This window comes from Durio zibethinus, chromosome 7 (genome assembly GCF_047325235.1).
Source record: "Durio zibethinus cultivar Kanyao isolate XHJ-2024 chromosome 7, ASM4732523v1, whole genome shotgun sequence".
NCBI classification, from domain to species: Eukaryota; Viridiplantae; Streptophyta; class Magnoliopsida; order Malvales; family Malvaceae; genus Durio; species Durio zibethinus.
Genome location: NC_143168.1, coordinates 9,117,770 through 9,127,334, shown reverse-complemented (window position 1 = coordinate 9,127,334; position 9,565 = coordinate 9,117,770). Strand labels below are relative to the sequence as shown.

Sequence of the window (9,565 nt, the reverse complement as noted above, 5' to 3'; positions counted from 1 at the left end):
TCAGTCGGTCGGAGAAGTAGAATGCGCAATGCGAGGATCAGCCTGATCCCCCTGCGTGCTGTCGATCCTGCTGCCGTAACCCTTGATCCGATCTGATCTTAGACTGGGAATGAACTCCGTAAGCTTAGATTGGGGATGAACTCCGTTTGGCTAAGTCAACCCATGAAACGAGCATGCGGGTCCTTAGCCGGTCAGAGAAGCTGGCCAGAGAGGCATAATGCGCAAGCCAGGGATCAGCCCGGTCCCTCTCTGGGTGCTGCTGATCCCGCTGCCAGTCTTGCTGCCACAACCCTCGATCCGGCTGGGGCTTAGACATGGAATGAACTCTGTATGCCTAAGCCAACCCATGAAATGAGCATGCACGTGCTCAGCCGACCGGAGAGGCAGAATACGTAAGCCAGAGATTGCCCGGTCCCCCACTGCGTGCTGCCGATCCTACTGGCACAACCCTCGGTCTGGTCCAATCTTAGATTGGGAATGAACTCCGTATGCTTAGACATGGAATGAACTCCGTATGCCTTAGCCAACCCATGAAACGAGTGTGTGGACGCTCAGCAGGCCGAAGAGGCAGAATGCACAAGCCGGGGATTGGTTCGATCCCCCCTGCGTGCTATCGATCCTGCTGCCGCAACCCTCGGTCCGGTCCGATCTTAGACTGGGAATGAACTCCGTATGCTTAGACGGGGGATGAACTCCATATGTCTAAGTCAACCCACGAAACGAACGTGCGGGTGCTCAGCCGACCAGAGAGGTAGGATGCGCAAGCCGGGGATGGAACGGGTGGTAGGTGGGTTCAAGCACATCTTCATATTTCTGCCATGCCAATGCCATTTTTATGGCTTGTAAATTCATACAACAGCCCCCTAAGCCTTCATGTGAAGTTTAATGGTAAGACGACCCGTTTTCTATTTTTCACGATTTTTAAAACTTTTTGCGGTTCAGGATTTTTTAAAATTTTTTTAGAAAGAGTTTTGTCCCCAAATTTGGTAGAGGTGATCCTTGTATTTTTGTTGGCATGCACAAAAATATTCAGCTAAAAACTCGAAGTGGAGAAGATTTTGTGATCGTTTGAAAAAGTGTCCCCATTCTAGACACTTTAATGGCTACTTGCAGCAAACCTATAAAATCTCAAATGCTCTTTAAGGGGGTGTGAGTTCTTGAGGTTTGATGAGAGATAGGAGGCCAATATAAGGGCCAAGTGCAAGCACCCATCGAACATCATGTGCGCAGATCCCCCGGCCCCCCAATCGTCGGAACCCCCAATGCCGTCGATTAGGCTCTCCGGCGATGTTTCGGCGATGCTCTGGCAATGGTACCCCAGGCGAAAAAAATGCGGCACCAGCACATGCCCAAGCCCAGCATGTGCACCGTGGCTCAAAATCTTAGACTGGGAATGAACTTCGTATGCTTAGACATGGAATGAACTCCGTATGACTAAGCCAACCCACGAAACGAGCGTGCGGGCGCTCAGCCGACCGGAGAGGTAGAATGCACAAGCCGAAGATCGACCCAATCCCCCCTACGTGCTATTGATCCTGCTGCTGTACCCCTCGGTCTGGTCTGATCTTAGACTAGGAATGAACTCAGTATGCATAAGTCAACCCATGAAACGAGCGTGCGGGCGTTGAGCTGGCCGAAGAGGCATAATGCTCAAGCCGAGGATCAACCCGGTCCCCCTTTGCATGCTGCCTGGCCCGCTGCCATAACCCTTGATCTGATTGGAACTTAGACATGGAATGAACTCCCTATGCCTAAGCCACCCCACGAAACGAGCGTGCGGGTGCTCAGCCGACTGGAGAGGTAGAATGCGCAAGCTAGGGATTGGCTCGGTCCCCCCTACGTGCTGTCGATCCTGCTACCGCAACCCTCGGTCTGATTTGATCTTAGACTGAGAATGAACTCCGTATGCTTAAACTGGGGATGAACTCTGTATGCCTAAGTCAACCCACGAAACGAGCGTGCGGGTGCTCAGCCGACCAGAGAGGCAGGATGCGCAAGCCGGGGATCGAACGGGTGGTAAGTGGGTTTAAGCACATCTTCAAATTTTTGCCATACCAATGCCATTTCTATGACTTGTAAATTCAGAGAATGGTCCCCTAAGCCTTCATGTGAAGTTTCGTGGCAAGACGACCCGTTTTCTATTTTTCACGATTTTCAAAACTTTTTACGGTTCAAGATTTTTTAAAATTTTTTTAGAAAGATTTTTATCCCCAAATTTGGTGGAGGTGATCCTTGTATTTTTTTTGGCATGCACAAAAAAATTCAAGTAAAAATTCGAAGTTGAGAAGATTTTGTGACCATTTGAAAAAAGTGTCCCCATTTCAGACACTTTAATGGCTACGGGCAGCAAACCTATAAAATCTCAAATGCTCCTTAAGGGGGTGTGAGTTCTCGAGGTTTGATGAGCGATAGGGGGCCAATATAAGGGCCAAGTACTAGCACCGATCGCACATCATGTGTGCACACCCCTTGGCCCCCCCAATCATCGGAACCCCCAATGCCGTCGGTTAGGCTCTCCGGTGATGCTCTGGCAATGCTTCGGTGATGGTGCCCCGGGAGAAAAAAATGTGGCACCAGCACATGCCTGAGCCCAGCATGTGCACCGTGGCTCAAAATCTTAGACTGGGATGAACTTCGTATGCTTAGACATGGAATGAACTCCGTATGCCTAAGCCAACCCACGAAATTAACGTGCGGACGCTCAGTCGATCGAAGAGGCAGAATGCACAAGTCGAGGATCGACTCGGCCCCCCTGCGTGCTGTCGATCCTACTGCTGCAACCCTTGGTCTGGCCTGATCTTAGACTGGGAATGAACTCCATATGCTTAGACTGGGGATGAACTCCATATGCCTAAGTCAACCCACGAAACGGGTGTGCTGGCTCTCAGCCGACCAGAGAGGCAGGATGCGTAAGCCGGAGATCGAACGGGTGGTAGGTGGGTTCAAGTGTCATACCCTGGGCAGGCACGCCAAGCACATCAGGTGCACCAGCAGGTGAGCCAGAAGTTAAGGCCCGCAAACCAGGCACGCTGGCGGGTATCTACGCGTAAGGCCTAGCAAACGAGTTCAGAACACCCGTCTGACTTGCAGGCCAGCCCGTGAAATGAAGGCCTGGCATACAAGCTGCCTGCACCATATCCAGAAGGGCCCAAGGTGCTTGACACGCAAGGGAAGCTTCTGGAAGCAGGCAGGATCAGCAGGAGCATCCTGGCAGATTTGGTTGACCCTGAAAATCAGGAGTTAGCATCCTGATTGATTGTAATCCCATGATTTTAACCTTTATTCTAGGGATATTGCCATTAAGTTGTAGCTGGAGCCTCAACTATTAATAGAGGGCTGCTCCACCCTCATTTGTACACCATCAAACACTTCTATTTCAGTGAATACAAGAGCATTTCCAGAATTCTATCTTGTTCATCCTATTTCTCTTTAACTTGCATAATCAACCCTTCCCATTGTTCTAGTGCCCGCACGCTTGTGTTTTAGGTTGACTTAGGCACAAAAGAGGAGATTCCAAGCCTAAGGCCGCATGGATTCTGAGTCTAAAGTTAGAGCCCGTGACAGTTGGTATCAGAGCAAGTTTGATTCTACGTGTTTATGTTGTGTAGGTTAGATCGTGATTAAGGTGATGGCATCCCAAAGCGACATTGCTAGCCAACAACCAGAGGCCCAAGAGTATGGGAGTGGAAGAGGCAAGAAAGTTGGTTCTAAAGATATCTGGTCTACCATGGACGGTAGGCTGGCCAAGGTGGAGGTGACCATGGGCGACATGGGGGAGAAGCTTGAGGAGGTAGAGACTCATATTGCATGGCTAGACTCCATGAGGGAAGAGATCCAAAGTGAGCTGGAAGCTGCTCTGAACAAAGACATGGACGTGATCACCCAGAAGAATAAGGCCTTGGAGGCTGAAGTGCTGACCTTGCGCGATGGCATGGAGGCCATGCACCATCGGATGGAAGAGCTTACCGGTGAGCTCGTTGCTTGTAAGACTGCCATTGGGAATGGCATGTTTGCTGGAGTGTCCAAGTTCAGATTGGATGTCCCCAAGCCTAAGGAGTTCAAGGGGACTAGAGCGGCTAAAGAAGTAGACAACTTCCTTTAGGGTATGGAGTAGTACTTCCAGGCCATGGACATGCAAGACGAGATGATAAAGGTAAGCACCGCTGCTATGTATCTCACTGATGTAGCCTTATTGTGGTGGAGGCGCAGGTGTGATGATGTCAGGCGTGGGAGCACCAAGATTGGAACCTGGGCAGAGTTCCAAAAAGAGTTCAAAGAATAATTTTACCCGGAGTATGTCGATGATGAGGCATGGGCAAAGTTACGCAGGCTGAGCCAGCAAGGGAACATAAGGGAGTATGTCCAAAAATTCTCTAAACTGATGCTATAGATCTCGGATCTAGGTAAGAAGGATGCCTTATTTACTTTCATGGATGGGTTGAAGCCGTGGGTGAAGCATGAGCTACAAAGGAGGAGAGTTCATGACTTGGCTAAAGCCATGACTACTGTCGAGGCCTTGATAGAGTTCAAGCCTCTAAACAAGTTCGAGTCTTCCAAACCCAAGGGTAAGGGTAGGTATGATAGGGACCGAAAGAAGCAGTCCAAGGGGAAAGATCGTGATCGGGAGTCCAAGGATGGGGACTGAGATCGTTCAACCAAGGATGGTGAGAGGAAGCCACCAGCAGGCAAGTGGAAAGCAAAGAGGGACCGAAAGCCACTAGCATGCTACCTATGTGGAAAGAGCCACATAGCATGCAATTGCTCGCAGAAGGGCAAGCTGGCTGATGTAGACAAGGAGTGTGATGAAGAGCCAAAGTCAGGGGCAGCAAAGCTTGGGTCATGGTACTCAATGCTATCTAAAGTAAGGGGAGCTACAAGCCAAAGGGCTTGATGTTTGTGGATCTGATGGTTACGGGTCAGAAGGTGAGCGCACTAGTGGACACAGGTGCCTCACATCTTTTTATTTCAGGTGATGGAGCTCGAAAGCTCAGACTAAAGGTGCAGAAAGGGACTGGTACCATTAAAACGGTGAACTCCAAAGAGGTTCTAGCCATTGGAGTAGCACGGGGAGTGGAGTTGCAGCTGGAAAGGCAAGGAGACCATTGAGGTAATACCCCTTGACGACTATGAGTTTGTGATTGGGTTGGATTTCCTTGTTCGGATTAACGCCCTCCTTGTGCCTTTTGCCGATTGTGTTTGCATCTTGGATGCACGGTGCCAATGCCTAGTGCCATTGAAGAGAGGGTCTGGAGTTGGGTCACGGGTAGTGTCAGCCATCCAATTTGCCAAGGTGATAAGCAGACAAGAAGACACCTTCTTGGCAGCCTTGAAATATGATGAGCCAAGGGAGAAGGAGATTAAGTCACCCTTAGAGGTGCTAAAGGTGCTGAAGACCTTTAATGATGTGATGCCCGTAAAGCTACTTAACAAGCTACCACCTAAGAGAGAGGTGGACCAGAAGATCGAGCTGGTGTCCGAGGCCAAGCCACCAGCCAGAGTCCCTTACCAAATGTCTCCACCAGAGTTGGAGGAGTTAAGGAAGTAGCTCAAGGAGTTAGTTGATGCTGGCTTCATCGGGCCATCGAAGGCACCCTATGGTGCACTGGTTCTATTCCAGCACAAGCATGATGGGTCATTGCGACTGTGCATAGACTACTGGGCCTTGAACAAGCGGACCATCAAGAAAAGTATCCCATCCCACTCATTGTGGACTTGTTCGATCAACTTGGGAGCACAAGGTGGTTCACCAAGCTGGATTTGAGGTCAGGCTACTATCAAGTCAAGATCGTGGAGGGAGATGAGCCAAAGATAGCATGTGTCACTCGGTATGGTTCGTATGAGTTCTTGGTGATGCCTTTCAGACTCATTAATGCCCCAGCAACATTCTGTACCCTTATGAACAAGGTACTTTAGTCATTCCTTGATTGGTTGTTGTGGTTTATTTAGATGACATTGTGATCTATAGCTAGACTTTAGGAGAGCATGTAGACCACTTGAGACAGGTGTTCGAGGTGTTATGGGTGCATAAGCTGTTTGTCAAGAGGGAGAAGTGCTCATTCGCCCAGCAGGAGATCCCGTTCCTTGGCCACATAGTGGGAGGTGGCAGGATACGCATGGATGAAGGCAAGATACACGCCATCCTGGAGTGGCAACCGCCAGCCAAGGTCACTGAGTTGAGATCGTTTCTTAGGCTGGTTAACTACTACAAGCACTTCATCAAAGGTCACTCAGAGATAGCCACGCCATTGATCGACTTGCTCAAGAAAGGGAGAGCATGAGAGTGGAGCGTAGGGTGCCAGGAAGCCTTTGACAGGTTGAAGTGGGCTGTGACTGAGGAGCCAGTCTTGGCCTTGCCAGACCATGCCAAGCCGTATGAGGTACATACGGATGCATCAGACTTTGCCATAAGGGGTGTGTTGATACAGGAGGGACGTCCAGTCGCGTTCGAGAGCAGGAAGCTGAACGAGACTGAATGTAGGTACACAGTCCAAGAGAAGGAGATGACTGCAGTGGTGCACTACTTGTGCACTTAGCGCCATTACCTGTTGGGGTCAAGGTTCGTGGTGAGGACGAACAATGTGGCGACCAGCTACTTCTAGATACAAAAGAAGCTGTCACCCAAGCTAGTGAGATGGCAAGATTTTCTTGTAGAATTTGATTTCCAGATGGAGTACAAGCCAGGACAAGCGAACCTAGTGGCAGACGCCTTGAGCAGAAAGGCTAACCTTGCTGCCATTAGCCAACCAGAGGGGTCACTGGTGCCACACATCAAGGAGGGACTTGTGCATGATCCTACAGCCAAAGCTTTGATGGAGTGCACCCAGTAAGGTAAGACTAGGCAATTTTGGTTGCAAGATGGCTTATTGTACACTAGAGGCAATAGACTGTTTGTGCCGCAGCACGGGAAGCTCCGCAAGGAAGTTTTGCAAGAATGCCTTCATGCAAGGTGGGCTGGACACCCCGGAGTGAGTCGTACCTTGGTGCTGATCGAGGACTGATACTACTGGCTGCACATAAGGGACGATGTGGAGGCCTATCGAAAGACTTATCTTGTGTGCCAACAGGACAAAGTGGAGCTCAAGAAACCAGATGGTCTCTTGGAGCCATTGCCAGTGCCAGAGTGACCATGGGAGAGTGTTTCTCTGGACTTTATAGTCAGTCTACCCAAAGCAGAAGGGTTTGGAAGCATCATGGTAGTGGTGGACAAGTTTTCCATGTATGGAATTTTCATTCCAGCAATCAAGGAGTGCCCAGCCGAGGAGGTAGCACGATTGTTCCTGAAGAACATGGTTATGTACTGGGGAGTGCCGAGGACCATTGTTAGTGATCGGGATGGGTGTTTCATGGGTAGGTTCTGGACTGAGTTGTTCAAGCTGTTGGGGTCAGACTTGAACTTTTCCACCATCATGCATCCGCAGACCGATGGACAGACAGAATGAGTGAATGGACTATTGGAGGTCTACCTCAGGCACTATGTGAGTGCCACAGAAAGGGACTGGCCAAAGCTATTAGATATTGCACAGTTTTCCTATAACTTGCAAAGGAGCGAGGCAACAAACCAAAGCCCATTTGAAGTTGTGACAGGGCAACAACCACTAACACCCGGTTCGATTACTGCAGGTTATACAAGGCCAAATCCAGCAGCATACAAGTTTGCCAAGGCATGGCAGGAGCAAACTGACTTGGTCAGAGTTTGTCTACACAAGGCGGCTAAGAGGTCGAAGAAGTGGGCAGACCAAAAGAGGCGAGATTTCAGTGGCATCCCAGTGGGTCTACACAACCCAGCTTTTGTTGGTCCTCTCAGTGGCATCATTCAAAATTTCACAAGTTTGAAGAGGCTGGTTTTGACTGGAAATGGAATTTATAGGAGTATCCCAGATGGGATTGGTGATTTGGTTAACGTTGAAGAGATTACACTATCAAGAAACAAGCTTAGTGGACAGGTTTCCTTTAATTTTTCTAAGTTGAAGAAACTGAAAGTTCTGGACTTAAGTGGAAACGATGTTGATGGAAATGTCCCTTGTTCAGTTGGTAATCTCACTCAGCTTTTGAAGCTAGACTTGAGTTCAAATGGGTTTTTTGGTAAAATCCCAAAGAGCTTGAGTAACTTACAGGGTTTGGAGTTCTTGGATTTGAGTTTTAGCCGTTTCGGTAACTTTGGGATTCCTTTGTTTTTTGCTGAAATGCCCAGATTGAAGGAGGTGTATTTGAGTGGAAATTTACTATGAGGGGAGATACCAGAAATATGGGAAAAGCTAGGGGGTATTCTGGGGATAGGATTTTCTGGTATGGGATTGGTTGGGGGAATTCCAGCTTCCATGGGGGTGTATTTGACAAACTTGTGTTATTTAGTACTCGATAATAACAATCTTGAAGGGAAAGTGCCTGAGGAGTTTGGGTTCTTGGAATTTGTAAGTGAAATCAATTTGGAAAACAACAATCTAAGTGGAAGAGTTCCTTTCTCTGCTAAATTTACTGCTAAGGTTGGTGAAAAGTTAAGGTTAAAAGGTAATCCAGAACTGTGTGTTGATGAGAAATTGAGCCATGGTAAAAGCATTCATGGTAGCTTTGGAGAATTGAAGAAATGCAGCAAGCCGGACATTCCTAATCCTGTCCTCTTCATTGGTGGTTCTTATTCTGGTCTGTTATCATCTTCTTTTCATGTTTTGTTTCTATTTTGGGGGTTTTTGTGGTTTTGTTTTGATTGTTTATCATCAAAGAGCAAGGAAAAATACTGATAGATCTTACAGAAACAAGTTAATACTGACTCGTTAATAGGAATTTTTGGGTGTTTGTTGGCACTGTACTGCAGTGGTTAAAATGATGTAATTACTTTTGTTTTTCTGTTTGGTTTTGGTCAATGAATCAATGACAAGTAGTCATATTATTGTTTTGTTGCTAATTATCCACTTCACCAGCATTTTTTTTAAACAAAAAACAATTCGTATCTGGAGATGCTCCTATTATGGTAACTAATAGTCTGATAGAAATGAGTCAGGATATATATACTACAGTGAGTCAGGATATATATACTACTGATGAGTAGAAGTATCTATTTTGTGCAAAGTGAAAATGACCACCTTTAACCCTTTTGGTTTCAAATATTCATCAGTTTTCCATTTTATTTTAGACAGGAAATTGTTTAACTATGGATCAGCTTGCCTATTTATTTGATTTTTAGGGAAAAAAATAATTTTTTTTGCATTTTGCCAACTAGTTTTTGGTGTTAGATTTGCTTCAATCCTTCAGCTAACCCTTCTTTTCAATTTAGTTTTAGTTTTGAGGGAAAGTAGATATTATCAGGAGCAACCTAGTTTCGTTTTTCTTGTGATGCAACGCAAGCAGGAATAAAGTAGTAAGCTAACTAGATTCTGGCTCAGCCATTAAGACATACTTAGAGAAAGCATCGATATTTGTGTCATGACTTGATGCAACTCTCGAGAAAAAGCTGTTGTTTAAGAGCATTAATCATGATTCATGAAGGCTCAGCACAATATAAAAATTACGGAGTAATTGATGCATGCACCATGAAAAAAATTAATATTTCGCAATGAAACTTTTCCTT

At 47.2% G+C, this 9,565-nt stretch overlaps 1 pseudogene; it reads left to right on the top strand.

Moving 5' to 3' along the window:
• The first annotated feature begins 3,677 nt into the window (after window positions 1–3,677).
• LOC111300388 (uncharacterized) lies at window positions 3,678–8,738 on the top strand (annotated as a pseudogene).
• Window positions 8,739–9,565: the final 827 nt, after the last annotated feature.